The 16,655-nt window shown below is 40.1% G+C and overlaps 2 long non-coding RNA genes across 2 annotated transcripts in view; one reads left to right on the top strand and one right to left on the bottom strand.

The window, feature by feature from the left end:
• LOC142105289 (uncharacterized) overlaps positions 1-16,655 on the top strand; it is a 106,879-nt gene that overhangs the window by 23,621 nt on the left and 66,603 nt on the right. The window lies entirely within an intron of this gene.
• LOC142105278 (uncharacterized) lies at positions 4,754-15,455 on the bottom strand. The gene is made up of 3 exons (XR_012679693.1): positions 15,384-15,455; positions 6,645-6,846; positions 4,754-5,167 (listed from the first exon to the last, which is right to left on the bottom strand). It is a non-coding gene; the product is annotated as an uncharacterized LOC142105278 (long non-coding RNA).

Genomic DNA, 16,655 nt, shown 5'->3' with positions numbered 1-16,655 from the left:
TGGAGACAGTGGAGATGACACACAGAATGCAATAGTCTGCAGACCAATACACAGGAATTACAGGAAACAGGATGCGATGGTCTGCGAGTCGTTACCACTATACATGTTCAGATGACACACAGGATGCAATAGTCTGCAGACCAATACACAGGAGATACTGGAAACAGGATGTGAGCTGTGGGTGCTGTCATTACAAAGCCGAGTCAGGAGTCACAGGAAGAGATGCCAAAACGGAGGGACATGCAGGGGTCAAAACCAGGAAGTCAAACAAGGATAACTCATGGGAGGAGCAGCAGAGGTTAAGGCAACAGATGAACTAGCAAGGATTGCTCGGGTAAGGCAGTCTTTATAAGCCAGGGACAGGTGCTAAGCATCCTGAAGTAATGAGCTTAGCTCTGGCAGGTAGGAGAGCAGTCCAAGTACCACAATGACCCTTTGGTGGAACAGTGGTACAGCAGGCTTGGATACACACAAAGGCACAAGTCCAACATAGTACCTGGCAGACAGGAGCTGCAGGAGGCAGATCATGACATGCCATTATAGTACATTTAGATCGATTGGGCATTAATCACGAACAGTGTGAGAAAGTTCTGGGAAGTCTAGCGGTAAACTGGTGTTTACTGGGACCTATTAGTCTGGTTTCAATTCTTATTTTTTATCCTTTTGCTGATTTAGAGAACTTGTATTAGACAACGCTCTACTAAATATATTGTTGTATCTTTCCCTCACTCCTGTCTGTATGACTTGACCCAGAATTCACAGGAAACCCTTTGTGAGTTTAGGCTGTAAAACCCTGGGTGTTCACAGATGCTTCCTCTGTTGTTCTTACTACCAGCTGCCTATCTTCATGATTTACTGTCAGGCTAAAGGGGAAGCCCCATATGTATTTAATTTCCATGTCTCTTCTTTAAATTAGTAGGAGCCAAGTCCTAAAATATAGCTAGTTGTCTATCTTTAAATCTATCATGTTTCAAGAGGCAAAGATGATTTTTGCTTTGGACTTGTAGTAGTGAAGCATTACATAACATCTCAGGGTGGAAAGGCACCTTAAGGTTTGGAGCATAAGGTTCTATGAGTCTTATCAATGAGTAGATAATCTAGGGCAATGTCTGGTACAAGATGTTAAAAGGTTGCTTCTCTTAGCTCTGTTATCCATGTGCCTTGACGCTCTTTAGGGTATTGGACATCTAAGTGGAGTGTTTGCATATTTTCCTCTACATTCTATTGGAAGTCAATTATTTCCTTAAATTTGTTATCCAAAGCATCCATTCTAGTACCTAGACACAGATGTTTTTAGGCTGCTCTATTGTATGAATTGTGTTTTAAAGATTTATATAATAAGAATGATTTATTCAGCAATTCTTACTACTACAACCAGTCATAATGTAAAAAAATCTGAAGCTTTTTTTTATCAATTACAAATAAAAATCAGGCTATAAATAATTAAATATTCACTCCCCTTGTATTGATACGTATCAGAAGCAGCTTTAGTAATCACAGATGAGAGTCTATTTAGGTAAGTCTCTACCAATTTTGTAGATCAGCATACTGCAATTTTCTTATTTGCAATTTTTCTCAGGTTCAATTAGGTCGCATAGGGACTGTTGGGGAAGAGCAAATTTCAAATCACTCCACAGATTCTGAATGGAGTTAAGGTTGGGGCTTTGATTGGGCCACTACAGGGCAATGATTTGTATTTGAACCACTCAAATGGAACTTTTCATGTATGGTTTGGGCCATGGTCCTGCTTGGTGTACAAGTAGGCCACCCAAGTACTAAATCTCTTGCAGACTGCAGTAGGTTTTCTTTCAACTATTGTTTATATCTTGCACCATCCATTCGCCCTCTGCTTCGCCAAGTTTCCTGTCTCAGAAGCTGAGAGGTATATTATAGTGTTTACTATAATATTATGCTCACATAATTATGTTTTTTATTTGCAATTAATTAAGACAAATTACAGTTGTTTTTATTTAACATTGGAGAGTATTTTGCGTGGATCAGTGTCAAATAATTCCATCTTGATTCCATGTGTAAGGAAAATGATTGTATCTAAGGTGATGTCAGTATGGAACCCATCATCAGCAAAGGACAAGAGAGGGCACAAGTGCATATACCAAGATTGTGATATCCATGCTATAGATTAACCGGTTTCATCAAAAACAATCCCAGGAGAACTCCACATAGCAGACTAAGCCACAATACTCATTTGCAAGTTTGGTGGTGCAAAGAGAACAGGCAATGAAGCAGTGAATGTAACTGACAATGTCAAATGAATCAATCTTTGCAATGTTCTTGACAATTAGTCAACTACACTTAGTGCCATCCTAAAAAAATCTACAACCCTGAGCGTTTGTATCTAACAGTGAAGTCTCCTGCTGGTTACATAATGTTGTGGTGTGCATTATCTTGGTATGGTTAGGGTGCAGCCATTATCTTAGAATAAAAGTTGATACTAATCCTTCCTTTAACGTACTGAGTGGTCATTACTGACAACTGGCCTTAACCAATTTTCTGTACTCTGGTATTTAGGGACCCCACCGCCATGCACACAGTTGGGGATTCGCCCCTTACTATTATCAGAATAACAGTGCATTGTCATGCTGACAGTACATATATGCACTGTGGTATCAAAACCATGGACCTATGGGGCAAAAAATGTGTACCATTACTTGTGCATAATGTATATTATAATTATAAATTTATATTATTAAATAAGAGCTAGGGCAGCGAGTGAAGTTCTGTGGGGCATAAAACAGAGAATAAGACTGAACTTTGCCCAGTACAATCAATTTCCACACTTTGTGACCTACTCTGCACCATGTGACCTCTTCCGCACAATGCAGAGAAGTCATGCAGCGCCTGAAGCACATTTGAGATCACAGGAGAGTTACATATATTGTTGTTCCTTATTACTAAGATTGAGGCTAATGTACAACCCTCATGAAGATTACAGGGCAGCAGACGCGGTCCTTGACATGTATCAGATAGCCCATCATTGGTCTAAGTCCTTAATAATCAAGGTTTGCAACATGCATGCAGCAAGTAGCCCAAATATTGCTAAATTAAAATGTACCTTTTTTGAGTTTGAACAAAAGCACATCTTTCTGGTTGTCATCTTTTTTTGGATTTAAAGCAAATACATTTGCCGGAGGAAAATTCTCGTTTTATCAAATTAGATGTGGTGCACCGAGGCAGAATATGTGGATCATTGTGCTGTTTGCCTATGGTAATATACAATGGACTATGAAAATTAATTCAACATGAAATGTAGAAGCAGTAAGGCATGTTTCTGCTTTATATGAATTCATGTTCACTTGTGTGTATATGTGTGTGTCTATGTATGTATGAATCATTCTCTTTCATGATGTGTGTTGTGGTTTAAATCTAAAGGTATGTACATATCCAAATGAGAGAATTTGATTTATTTTACAGATGTTGCATTAATCTCTTTTGCTTTATCAGGCGCTTTGGAAATGCTTTTCTTATTTGCCATTCTGGTATAGCAGATGATATACAACTTTATTATTATCATTTATTTGTTAGGCGCCACAAGGTATCCGCAGCGCCGCACACAGTACTAACAGTAGACTATACAGGGTGAAACCATACAGAACAATGAACAAAAAGTACCAATACTTCAGAAACTCCGGCCAGTCATATGCAGTAAAGACGGAGCGGAAGAACAGGTATGGAGACAATTGGGGAGGGGGCCCTGCTCATACGAGCTTACATCCTTACATCCTAACTTTATATGGACAAATTAAGGCAATTCTTACCTGGTTGGGTGGAGCAGAATAATATGGTCTGCACCAAATAGTAAACGCCTATCTGCCATCATAAATAATTTCCTGAATTAATGAAAATCTACCTACAATACATGAAATGTTTTTTACAAATATGGCTTAATTTTTTAATCATTTGTGCCACTCCAAATTGTCAGATGTGTAAATTTTAATTTACATTTGTTCAAAAGTTTGTTTACGAAATAATGCATTTGATTAATTTGCTTAGTTGCTGATAAGCTAATAGTTTCTTTCTAAACAGGCAATTCCTGCTTTGCATCTGAACTCTACAGAACCACATTAAACTTGTGGAGTTACAAGCATTGGATTCTTACAGATCCCTGTAGGAATATTTTGAAGTAGAATCATTGTTTAAAGAACATTTGTTGCTTCTACACTATGGAGTAGAGATGAGCAAAATGTTAGTAGAATTTAATGCAAATTGATTCTCATGGCAGACCAGGTAGTTTCAGAGCTGCAATTCTACATTTGCATTACTTGGAATTTATTATTGATGAATAAAGCTGAGACATTGGTAATTAATTCTGCTGTATAGTTGGAGTAGGACTGTAAGCACTTATGGTTACGTTCCGCCAGCCACATGCAGGCAAATATTTCTGGGAATGCTTTTGGAAATTTACTTAGCTTCACAGGACACTGTGGGCCTGATTCATTAAGGAACTTAAATCCCGATACAGGCCATATTTCGTGTAAACTTGCTCTGTGCATGCTCAGAAATGGACTATAACACAAATGATACTTACCTACTCAAGATTTGTTGATCCTACCTAATCCTCCAGATTAACAAGACCATTTGGCCTTCAAGGCATATGTGGTTTCATTTTACTTACATGTAAGTACCTTTTGGGTTGGCTTAAAATGTAACGGTTAAAATAAATGGGCAAACAACCATTGAAACCAATTTTTACAAAATTGTGTATTTACTGGAACAAATAGCAAAAATAGCACGGAGAAGGAGGGTAAACATGTGACATATGGGAAGAAGGGTAAACATGTGGCACAGGGTAAGGAGGGTAAATGTGTGGCACAGGGGCCTAGCATGTACAAGGGTGCCAACAGGTCAGAAGACTACAACGGTACCACAACGGAAGAAGGGAACAAAGGTGCCACAGGGGAAGAAGAGTAAACTGGTGAATACCGAATAGAATAAGCAATGACATCAGTAAATCTGTCTAAGGTTGTATGGTTCATGTCCAATTCAATCCATTTTGTCTTCTTGACATGTATTGCATGTATAAATTTCCTGGAAAAATTGGTACTTGACCGATGGCCACTATCCCTAGATTCTTCTTCATGTGGCTGCTGTTTCTCCACCACGTTTGTGGGGTCCGATTCTACCTCACTTGGCTCCTCTGCATCTACAGCTAACATAATGTAAGAAAAAAGTAGGCATGTATGTTTTGTGTCCATAACATCCAGGTTTTTGCATATCAGTAGATTTCATAACACACATTACTAATTTCATATGGGAAATGTCATTTTTTTCCATGTGTGTATAAGTGGGGTCATGTAGAGAAAAAATTACACCAAATGATTTGACAATATGCATAAAGTGCAAACTTCATGTCTTTGGCTTGATGGCAATTTTACCTATGCATTCATGTATAACTTTGTTATTCTCCAAAGGATCATCACAGAAAATACATAGTAATATTGAATACATGGCCAGATTATTCAATAGGCTGCCTATGTTACAGTCTATATTTACTAAACTGTGGGTCTGAAAAGGTGGGGATGTTGCCCATGTTTAAATTTTCAAATGATTAAGTTAACAATGAGTTGGATATAACTGTCAACATTTTCTAAAATAATTAGCAGCCTAGAAGCTCTTCCAACCCATCCATTAGGTGGCTGCCAGTGTTGTTTTTGTTTTTATATTAAATGTTATACAAATCCATCCAGTGAAAGGTCCAGAACAGACTCCCCAGATAAAAGTTCTTGTCAGCATACACCAACAGGAGGTTTGACCGTGATCTCATCCTCCTAGTAGGTCTTCTGGGATCCAATATTACCAGTCTGTGAAGTTTTCATCCAAATCCATCCAGTTAAAAGCTCAGAACAGGTTAAAGTTCTGTCCAGTGTACACTAATGAGAGGTCTGACCGGGACCTGAAACCTCCTAAAACCTGTCCAGGATCAAACTAAACCACCTCTCATTTGTTTCATCCCTATCGGGACAGGGGTGTCCGAATCCATAACTGGACAGACAAACAAACCAAATCCATCCAGTGGAAGGACCAGGAAGGCTCCCCAGGTTAAAGTTCTGGACAGCGTACACCAACAGAAGTCTGACTGGGCCTTCAACCCCCTGGTATGTCTTCTAGGATACAATGTTACCAGTCTGGGAAGTTTTCCTCCAAATCCATTAAGTGGAAAGCTCAGAACATGCTCCTTGGGTGAAAGTTCTGCTCAGCGTACACCAACGAGAAGTCCAACCGGGACCCTAACCCCATTAAAAGCTCCCTAGGATCCAACTGGACCACCTTGTGTTGGTTTCATCCCAATCGACGCAGGGGTGTCATAGACATTCGCCTACAAACAAACTTCTTCTTTTATATATATAGAATAAATTCCTCAAAATGAAAGATAGAATCTGATTAGTTGCTATAGGCAACATCTTCACTTTTTCAAACCTGCAATTTAGTAAATATACCCCTAGGGCGGTAGCTCTTATTGGGGCTGTTTTGAAAAATTGACAATCTCACTTGTAAAAAGGCAAGTGGAGATTAATTTAGAAAACACGGGCATAATTACATAGTTGATGGGAGGTGTTAAGATTTATTTAGTCACAAAATTACAGTCATTTGAATAGTTAATGTATGTATTCTGATATTAAATTTACCTGGAGATGATTATTGTGCTGTTGGGAGAGGGCTCTAGCCAATGTCAATGCGCCCAATGCCTTACACATATTGATCATCTATGCAGGCCAATGCCATTCGCTCCAGAGGATTGAGGTCTAAGGACACCATGGGATCACTGCCTGACCCCCTGGCATCTCTGCAGTGGTCTCTAAGTTTATCTTTTAAACAATGTTTAAGATTCTGCCACCTGTGGGAAATGGTCAAAGTGAAGAAAGTTGCAATTTATACTGGAAAAAATAAGTTCAAAATACTGTTGCATACATGCAAATAGATATAAATGTATTTTTTGGGAGAGCCATAAGGTCACACAATAATAACAGACCACTACACAGCCATAAACTTTATTTAACACTTAAAGCAGGTTGCACAATAAACTGGCATAGATTTAAATTTCTATGGTTTTAAAAGGTTTTGGGTTTGGCTTTCCTATGCCTTGCACAACATTTGTGTGTTTGCTAATATTGAAAGAAGGTGAACATTTTGGTAATCTATTCACAGTACGATGTAATTAAAACAAAAAATTATGCTTTTGCTTACCGCTTCATGATCTCAGTCACAGGTCATTGAATAAGAGCCATGGCATTGACATGCTGTCACATACTTGAATGGCAGAGGTGTTTGCTTACTGATTTTAGCGCTACTCCACAAGGAGGTGTGGAGTCTAACGTGCACCAGGTCTTCACAGGGACCCCTCGCAAGGGAGTTTGGACTTCGCTGCGGGAGGCACGCTGGTCACTGTCCTCGGAGGGAGTAATCAGTGAAGCGAGAAGAAGAATAGCCAGACAATCCGGGTCAAACCACACAGGTAGCAGAGGTGCAGAGGGAAAATCCGAAAGCTAAGTCAGCAAGCCGGGTCAGAACACAGAAATCTGGAGTAGCCAAGGGAGAAAGTGAACTCAGGTCAGGGGCAAGACGGGTCAAACACAGGAACAAACTCTTATAGTACAAGGTAGTTCTGGAGCTGGGGGACCCAATACTCTGGCACCAGTCAGGTGCCAGAAGCAAGACTAAATAGTGAACAGGTCCTAATTACCGCGTCCCGTTGCTAGGCAACGAGACGCTACTCAGAATCCCGGCAGCGGTGTTTGACGTCACCGCTGCCGGGATTCTGAGTAGCGTCTCGTTGCCTAGCAACGGGACGCGGAGCCCCGGCCGGAGGAGGAAGTGCGTTTGGTTGCCGAGCAACCGGACGCGAGAGGCAGGGAGGAAGTAGGCGCCTGTCCCCGTGTAGGAGCGCAGACACGGGGACGGCACCTGACACATGCTTTCTGATGTCCTCCTAAATTCGGTACTTCACTGGGGTGGATAGCTGTTGCTTGGAATGGTGCAGCCTTTCCACCACCAACTGCACAAGAAAACCTCTCGTTGCGCAAACCTACGTACGATGAGGTGCCCGTGACGCTGGGATGCAGGCTTAAATGTTTTGATCAGGATATGACATAATACCCCACATTTTCATATTGTTTATACACATAAATATGCAGGGGTTATGATAAAAGCTAATAACATCTGTATTTTTGTTTTGTATACATATATAGGCATTTATATTGCCATGCAGCTGGTACCATATATAATATGGGATATGCTGAGCACAGGTGTATTTTTTCTCTGCTTTTATATAGCATATACAGCCTTGATCACAAAATGGCAAAGCACTATGATTGCCTGTTCAGCTTTATAGAGTGTCTGAAGAGGCGTTTTATCCCACCATTGGTTGTGTGTATACGCCCAGGCTTTAGAACGTCCTTAATTGCCTTTGTACGGCCCGCTATTGTGATTGAATGCCAGATACTCCATTTAGGATATTTGAAAGGAAATCCACAATTTAGATATGGTATAGAAGGGATCTGTGGCTTACGTACCTATGCCCCTACGCCCAGGGCTGCCAAGAGGAATTCAGGGCCCGGGTACAACAAATTCATGGGGCCCCCCCTCATAGTCGAGCAAGCCCCAAAAAATTTTTGCGCCGCCTTTTGGTGTGTAGTAATACATTCAGGGGCGTGGCAATGCGCCGTTGGGGCGTGGCTAGCCTAACGGCGGTGCAAAATTTTTCGGAGGTTTGGTCATGCATTTGGGGGCGTGGAAAATGCGCCATTGGGGCGTTGCTAGCATCAAAATCACTAGACTCTCAATTCGCCGGAGCGTCACATATGTTCAAGCACTCCTGACTTTCAGGACATCTACCACCACAGTGTAGTATACAAAGAATGCAGTGTGTACACAAACAGTTCAGTCTTGGCCTACACCTTACATTGGGCACAACATTCACCAAAAATTGCCATTGTCCCTACTAGAATCACAACATTTCACACACTGTGCTGCTCTCTCCTACCTGTTCTTCTCACTTCCTCCACCTGTGGCTGCTGGTTTCTTTAGTTGTAGCTTGTCCGGATCCAGGAATGTTGAAGGACCTATTTTGAAAAAAAAATGGCTACATTTAGAAAATTACAGCCAGCCCCGGCGTTAAATCAATAGCACTCACGATTAATAATTAGGCCTTCCTCCAGCCCCAACATTAAAATAATACTATTTACATTTAATAAATAAACCTATTTCCCTTCCTGCAAACAGCCCCAGCAGTACCTATTTCTTGCAACCATCACTGCCATTAAATAATTCATAGTCACATTTAATAAATAGACCTCATTCTCCCTAAACTCACCCCAACATTCAATAGCCCCAAACCTTTTTTTCTCCTCTGTTCCTCTCTCCTTTTTTTCCTCCACTGTTCCTCTTTCCCACTTTTTTTTCTCCTCTGTTCCTCTTTCCCACTTTTTTTCCTCCTCTGTTCCTCTCTCCCACTTTTTTTTCCTCCTCTGTTCCTCTTTCCCACTTTTTTCCTCCTCTGTTCCTCTTTCCCACTTTTTTTTCTCCTCTGTTCCTCTCTCCCACTTTTTTTTCCTCCTCTGTTTCTCTTTCCCACTTTTTTTCTCCTCTGTTCCTCTCTCCCACTTTTTTTTCCTCCTCTGTTCCTCTTTCCCACTTTTTTTCCTCCTCTGTTCCTCTTTCCCACTTTTTTTTCTCCTCTGTTCCTCTCTCCCACTTTTTTTTCTCCTCTGTTCCTCTCTCCCACTTTTTTTTCCTCCTCTGTTCCTCTTTCCCACTTTTTTTCTCCTCTGTTCCTCTCTCCCACTTCTTTTTCCTCCTCTGTTCCTCTTTCCCACTTTTTTCCTCCTCTGTTCCTCTTTCCCACTTTTTTTTCTCCTCTGTTCCTCTCTCCCACTTTTTTTTTCCTCCTCTGTTCCTCTTTCCCACTTTTTTTCTCCTCTGTTCCTCTCTCCCACTTTTTTTTCCTCCTCTGTTCCTCTTTCCCACTTTTTTTCCTCCTCTGTTCCTCTTTCCCACTTTTTTTTCCTCCTCTGTTCCTCTTTCCCACTTTTTTTTCTCCTCTGTTCCTCTCTCCCACTTTTTTTTCCTCCTCTGTTCCTCTTTCCCACTTTTTTTCCCTCCACTGTTCCTCTTTCCCACTTTTTTTTTATTCCCCTGTGGCTCTCTGCTTTTTTTTCCTCCTGTTTCTCTCTCCCCTTTCTTTATAGTACTGCGTTGCCTCTCCGTTTCTTTACTTACCTTTTGTCAACTCCTTTCCTTTCTTTTCTTCTCTTCTGTCTCCTCTTCTGTCTTCTTTCTTCATGCTGGCTGCGGCGCTCCTCACTGACTGACGGGCGTGACTTGATAACGTCACACCCGGCAGTCAGTGTGAATGGAGAAGAGGAGAGGAGGGACACGGCGCCGCGTGATCACGTGAGTATTGGGTTATTTTTGTTTTTTTTTATTCCAGCTCCCCCCACAAACGAATACCCCCCCCCCCCGCGGGAAAAATAAAAAGTAATAAAAAAAAATCGCTGGAAAGAAAATAAAAAAAATAATTTTAATTAGCGGAGAGGGCCCGGCCCGGGCCCCCTGGCATGGCCGGGCCCGAGTAAAATGTACCTGCTCCCCCTTCCTCTCGGCTGCACTGCCTGCGCCCATATATAGCCTGAGATGCAATCAGTAAGCAGTGAGGAAGCAGGCGCCCGTCCCCGTGTAGTAGCGCAGACACGGGGACAGCGCCTGACACATGCTTTCTGATGTCCTCCCAAATTCGGTACATTACTGGGATGGATAGCTGTTGCTTGGAATGGTGCAGCCTTTCCACCACCAACGGCACAAGAAAATTCTGTATTCTAAAATGCCTATTCTACCACTTTGTCTGTTTCCCGGTATCTATGTATGAGAGAGAGAGAAAGAGAGAGAAAATTAATTAAAGCTAATGTAGAGGCTCAGGAGGATGTTCAGGACGAGATACTGAAGGAGGCCCACGAGAAGGCCCTTTCACCACCCCTAGAACAACCCATTTCACCACCCCTAGAACAACCCGTTTCCCCACCCACGGCACAACCCCTTTCCTCACTGGCAGAGGAAACCCTCTTCCCACCCAATGAGGAAGACCATAAAGTGTCCTGGGAGAGACGGTGGTGAAGACAGGGAGCCCATCCCAGGCACCTGAAAATGAATGTAAGTATCTTGATTTTATAATCTGGTATTATATTATTATTATTTTTTTTGCAGCATAAAAGTGTAGGGCTCAGAAATCCTTTCTCTACTAAATGTTTGTTTGTCTAGGCCTAGCCAAATATTGCTATTCTACAGGTGTCTGACTTCATGAACCTAATAAGTGTTTGTTGCAACGCAATCCCTCACAATATATCTACATGTGCCTCCAAAATGCAGTCCTCCGGCTAGTATTATGTTTACACTAAGATGACTGGTTCAGAGAATTCTCTTGCAATGTAGCAGCTCTAAACTTTGCTCAGCTAGAAACTGTGGTCCAACATTGCACGCATAAAGCAAGGCTTTGTTAACAAAATACCATGTTGTGAGGTTAAAATGTTTTTTTTCCAGGTACAGAAGAAATCCTGCCAGCAGATGTACTGATAGAAAAAAATTGAAAAGGGAACACAAAAGAAATTACAAAATATCTTGATTTGCTTAAAGAGTATTACAGTTGATCTTTTGTTATATTTGTTCAAAGTTTATTATTGTTTCTTTTGATATTATAAAACGTTTGTTTTTTAAAAAAAACTTTTTTTGTGTGTTTTATTTTTTTTCTAAGCAAATGTGTGCTAGTGAGACATACATGTGATTAAAGTATGCTCTAAAGGGGTTTTTGTTATCATTGAATAGTGCAGGTTGATGTTGTTGATGTGATTGATTATAATGCATATAAAGGGTTAATATGCAGTAGTTGTTATGAAAAATGAGTATTAAGGAGCAATGAAAAAGGTTGATGACGGAATTGCACATGTTCTTCTGTCAGTCAGGAGTAGAGAAGCATTTAGGGCAATAGGGTGCCTTTGCTCATAAATCAGAGGAGCAAAAAAAAACCGCAATGACACGTTCGTCCCTTTTTACGTTATGTAAGTGAGTTACTGCTGTATTCATCTATGAACAAATTGCCTGTGTGTACTCATCCTTGAATACGGACGTGCATGTGCACGAGTTACTGGGTTAATCAAATTGTTCATCATCAGGGCTGGTGCTAGCATGTCAGGCGCCTCCCTGCAAAAAATAAATTTGCACCCTCCTCTTTTAGAAATTATTTTTTCATTCAGTAATGCTTTTTCCTTTTAATGCAAATTATTTAATACAATTTAATAAATAGAGTAATACATATGAATACATTAAACAGCAAACATGATTTGCTTTATGAATAATATAAATGAAGAATATGTATTCTTTGTAATAGGATTTTACATTTTTGGCAAATTGGTTTGGTTGTGCCCCCTTCATCACACGGTGCCCCTTCTCCTTCATCATATGCTGCCATCCCTCCTCATCCACATTGCTGCCCCCCTCTCCTCCACAACATGCTGCCCCCCTCTCCTCCATCACACGCTACCTTCACTCTTCTCCACCACACACTGCCCCTGTCTCCTCTATCTCACGCTGTCCCTCCTCTCTTCCACCACACACTGCCCCCCTCTCTTCCACCACACGCTGTCCCCCCTTTTCCTTTATCAAGCTTGCTACCCCCTCTCCTTTTTCAACCTTGCTGTCCCCCCTTTCCTTTTTCAACCTTGCTGTTCCTCCCTCTCTTTTTTCAACCTTGCTGTCCCCCCTCTCAATTTTCAAACTTGCTCCCCCCCTCTCCTTTTTCAACCTTGTTGCCCTCCTCTCCTTTATCAACCTTTCTGTCTCCCCCTCCCTTTTTTCAACTTTTCTGTCCCCTCCGTTATTTACTTACCTTTCTATGACCTTTTTTCCTTCTCTTCTTCTGTCTACTTCTGTCTACTTCTGTCTTCTGTTCTGTCTTCTGTTCTTGGCTCGGTGTGCTGCTCCTCTATGCGCGCTCCTCACTGACAGTGTCAGGACATGATGACGAGCAGAGGGGAGAGGGAGGAGGGCGCCAGCACCGCCAGATTTTATTTCTATTTTTTATTTTGTGTTGGTGGACAAGCGCGGATGGCAGGCTGGGGGAGCGTCCCAGCCTAGCTTACCCCACTTACCGCATTCTGCCAGCCCTGATCATCATTATCAAACACTTGTCATTGCTGCAAAACTTATGTGGATGATTTCATGGAATTAAGATATTGGTCCTAGGAAAATAACTAATGTGTTTTTTATTAACTTGTTGAGTGCCAAAACACATTGTTTCCATCACAAAAGATCCCAAAATGCATGCTTCCAGAGCAAAACAGTACAAGATTAATACATTACAGATGTAATACCACAACGAAGAGCAAACATTTCACCTTTGTGGCTGAACAGCCTATTTTGGACAATTTTTCCTTTTATGTTTGTAATGCTTTGAAATTATATATTAGGGTGGAATCGAATAAATATGTCATATAAAAAGAAAAGAAAACTGGAAACATTCTTTATTTATAAAGTCTGGTGCTTAAGAAAAATGTTGATTTGCTTCCATGAATCTTTTGTGTGCCAAATCACTTTTTAATTGCATAACAGATGGGTAGAAGAAGTCATAGGGCTTGTTCACACATATGCAGATTCCATTAGGTTTTTGTTTTCATCCCAAGTGCAAAGTTTGTGTCACTCTTGCTGTATGTACATTGTAATGTTTTCACCCCGGGCGGGAGATGTAGAGATTTCTTACTAAAGAAAAGTGTGGATGCTCATATGAAAACCATAACTCAAGCCATCTTTAAAACATTTAAAGACAAACACATTACTCTCTCTTCAGGACCTCTTTATTAAAAGAACCCAACATTGTAGTGATAATAAAAGTACTTATCGGCAAGTTGTTTTTTCCGCTGTGAAAGCTGAATGATATTCAGCTGCCATGAAGAAAAATATACAGAACAATAAGGATTATTTATCACTCTGGAGCTTGATAAAGCTTTGTCCCAGTGAAACACGTGTCAGCGTCTGCTGGTGGTGCTACCCAATAATTTTACAAGTGTTAATGTGAATATGAATATTTGATTGCATAAAAAACTTTTTTAAAGTGCGGGTTAAAATCTGCCATTGAGGCCAGATGTCCAGAATAAAACGTATGAATATGTGTTGCTGGTGAATGAACAAGCTATTAAAAAAGTAACGGTTGTTTCAGGGTCTGGAAGCAAGCGCCCTGATGATTTATTAGTCCTAACATTTACTCAAGACAATCAAATCATGTAAGGTTGAAGCACTTTTGATTAGTAGTATATGTTGTAAATCATGTATCATAAGTATTATTAAGATGATAAGAACATCAACATTCCATATATACATCATTATATGATTAATTTCTGAATGGGTGTTATAGTTTGAGTATTGCCATACAATAGACTATAGATTTATTTGGATATCTGAATTAAGAAGAAGGCAACACACGGATTTGCAATGCAAACTGCATTATTATTTACACTTTACACACTTGGGGGATTGCAAAATCACATGTTTTTATGTGGATTTATGGGCGGTTTACATACCGTGCAATGCATCAAAAGCAAAACAAAATGGTTTGAAAACGCTATCCAGATTATTGGTCATGACAAGTATACAACCATTGCAATGTGTGAACGTGCTGTTTGCAAAACTGTCTGTCAAACCTCATGACAGATGCAGATATTTTAGACGAGCTTCTGATATACGTTCCATTAAGAACATAGGCATAACATAAGAGAAGTCACATAATAAATATTAATGATTGCATCATCCATTAATTAATAAGGGTTCAATATTTAAAAAATATGGGGGCTTACATATATCAGGATAATATTAAGGACACCATATTAAGATAACTTTTGATTGAATAGTCAAGAATTTTGTCATATGATCATTATAGGATATTATTTTTGTGACATAGTATGAAGGAGTTTCTATGATGGGGCAGCCATTGTTCTGTCCTTACTATAAACTTCCCTTTGGCCCAAGTATTATCAGATAGACAGTATAATCACTCCTACTATCACTACAATCCAGTCTAGAGGGTAAATGTATGAAGCACCGATTTCTGCAAGTCGCCAGAAATCTGCCACTTTGCCAAGTGGTGATGGCTTGTAAAAGCAAGTTTGCCTTTATAAGGCATCTCTGCTTTAAATTTCCCCTGCAAAGTCGGTGCTTCATACATTTACCCCTAGATGTGAAGATTCGATGCATGGTGTTTATTTAAGTAGTAAAGAACATGTGAATTCAAGCTGTAAAACTGTAATAAAGCAATGATAGAATGCAGTCACAATATGAACAAATATAATGGAATACAAACATGAAAACATGGCATAACTGCACAACTTGACACAAAATCTTATCATCGATGCTGTGCTAAGCCGAGATATACACTGCATCTCTGATTAACATGTGAAATCTAAAATGGTGACCTCTTATCGTTACCCAAGATGCATTGAGAGCTAACTACAGCAGGGGCAAACGCAGGATTTTTAAGGGGGGGTTTCCAAATAGTTGAATTCGGAACAAAGCAAAATAAAGCATAAAAAAATCATTCCTACCACACACTAAAATACTGTACATTAAAACAATCTAAACCCTTCATTAAAATGAGTATTGAAACTCCATATTAAAACTAGCAATGGTACCGCACATCAAAATAGCATTGATAACACACATTAAAACTAACATTGCTAATGTATATGAAAAAAAACAAACAACAAAAACAAACAAAAAACATTTATAACATGACACAAGTTTGGACTATATATAATATATATATATATATATATATATATATATATATATATATATATATAAATATTTATATATATATATATATATATATATATATATATATATATATATTTATATAGATTTGTTATTGGGTTACAGGGTGAAATAAGATACTGGCCACAATCAATCTGATGTACTGTTTTATTAAAAGACCAAAGACTCCATTTCTGGGCAGCCTGCAGGGTATGCAGAGCTGTGTGATTATATATAAATATTGTGTTATAGGATTCCTCTACTTTTTTAATCCTATAACACAATATTTATATATAATCACACAGCTCTGCATACCCTGCAGACTCCCCAGAAATGGAGTCTTTGGTCTATTAATAAAACAGTACATCAGATTAATTGTGGCCAGTATCTGAAGCACTTTTATTATTTAATAATTGAAATAGCGCTTGAAACATCAAGCCCTACCGTGCCCCAGCAGGGAAGCCAGCCAGTGATGCCGGGTATTCAAGGGAGGAGCCGCTGCGCTCGCGCATGCGCAGCAGCTCCTTCTCGCCGAACGGGGGTTATACAGCAGCCGCAGCGCTGTGACAGAAGCGTTGCGGCGGTGCTGTAATAGAAAAAATCTTTGGCATGTTTTAACACATGCTTTTGCCCGACTGATCCGCGGAGGGGGGGGGGGGGGGGTTTCTGGAGACTCAGAAACCCCCCCTGCGTGTACCCCTGTACAGAGGCCTGAGTGTTCAGTTTAAGATGACACTAGGTTGTATACTAGATGGAGCTTACACAGAAATAATGCATATGTAAAGCAACAATGCTGAAGGCATAACAACCATTATTACATCCTGGTGGAGGCAACATATACATATTAATTATCA

The sequence above is a fragment of the Mixophyes fleayi genome, chromosome 1 (assembly GCF_038048845.1).
Source record: "Mixophyes fleayi isolate aMixFle1 chromosome 1, aMixFle1.hap1, whole genome shotgun sequence".
Taxonomy (NCBI): Eukaryota; Metazoa; Chordata; class Amphibia; order Anura; family Limnodynastidae; genus Mixophyes; species Mixophyes fleayi.
This window is presented reverse-complemented; position numbering and strand designations above follow the sequence as displayed.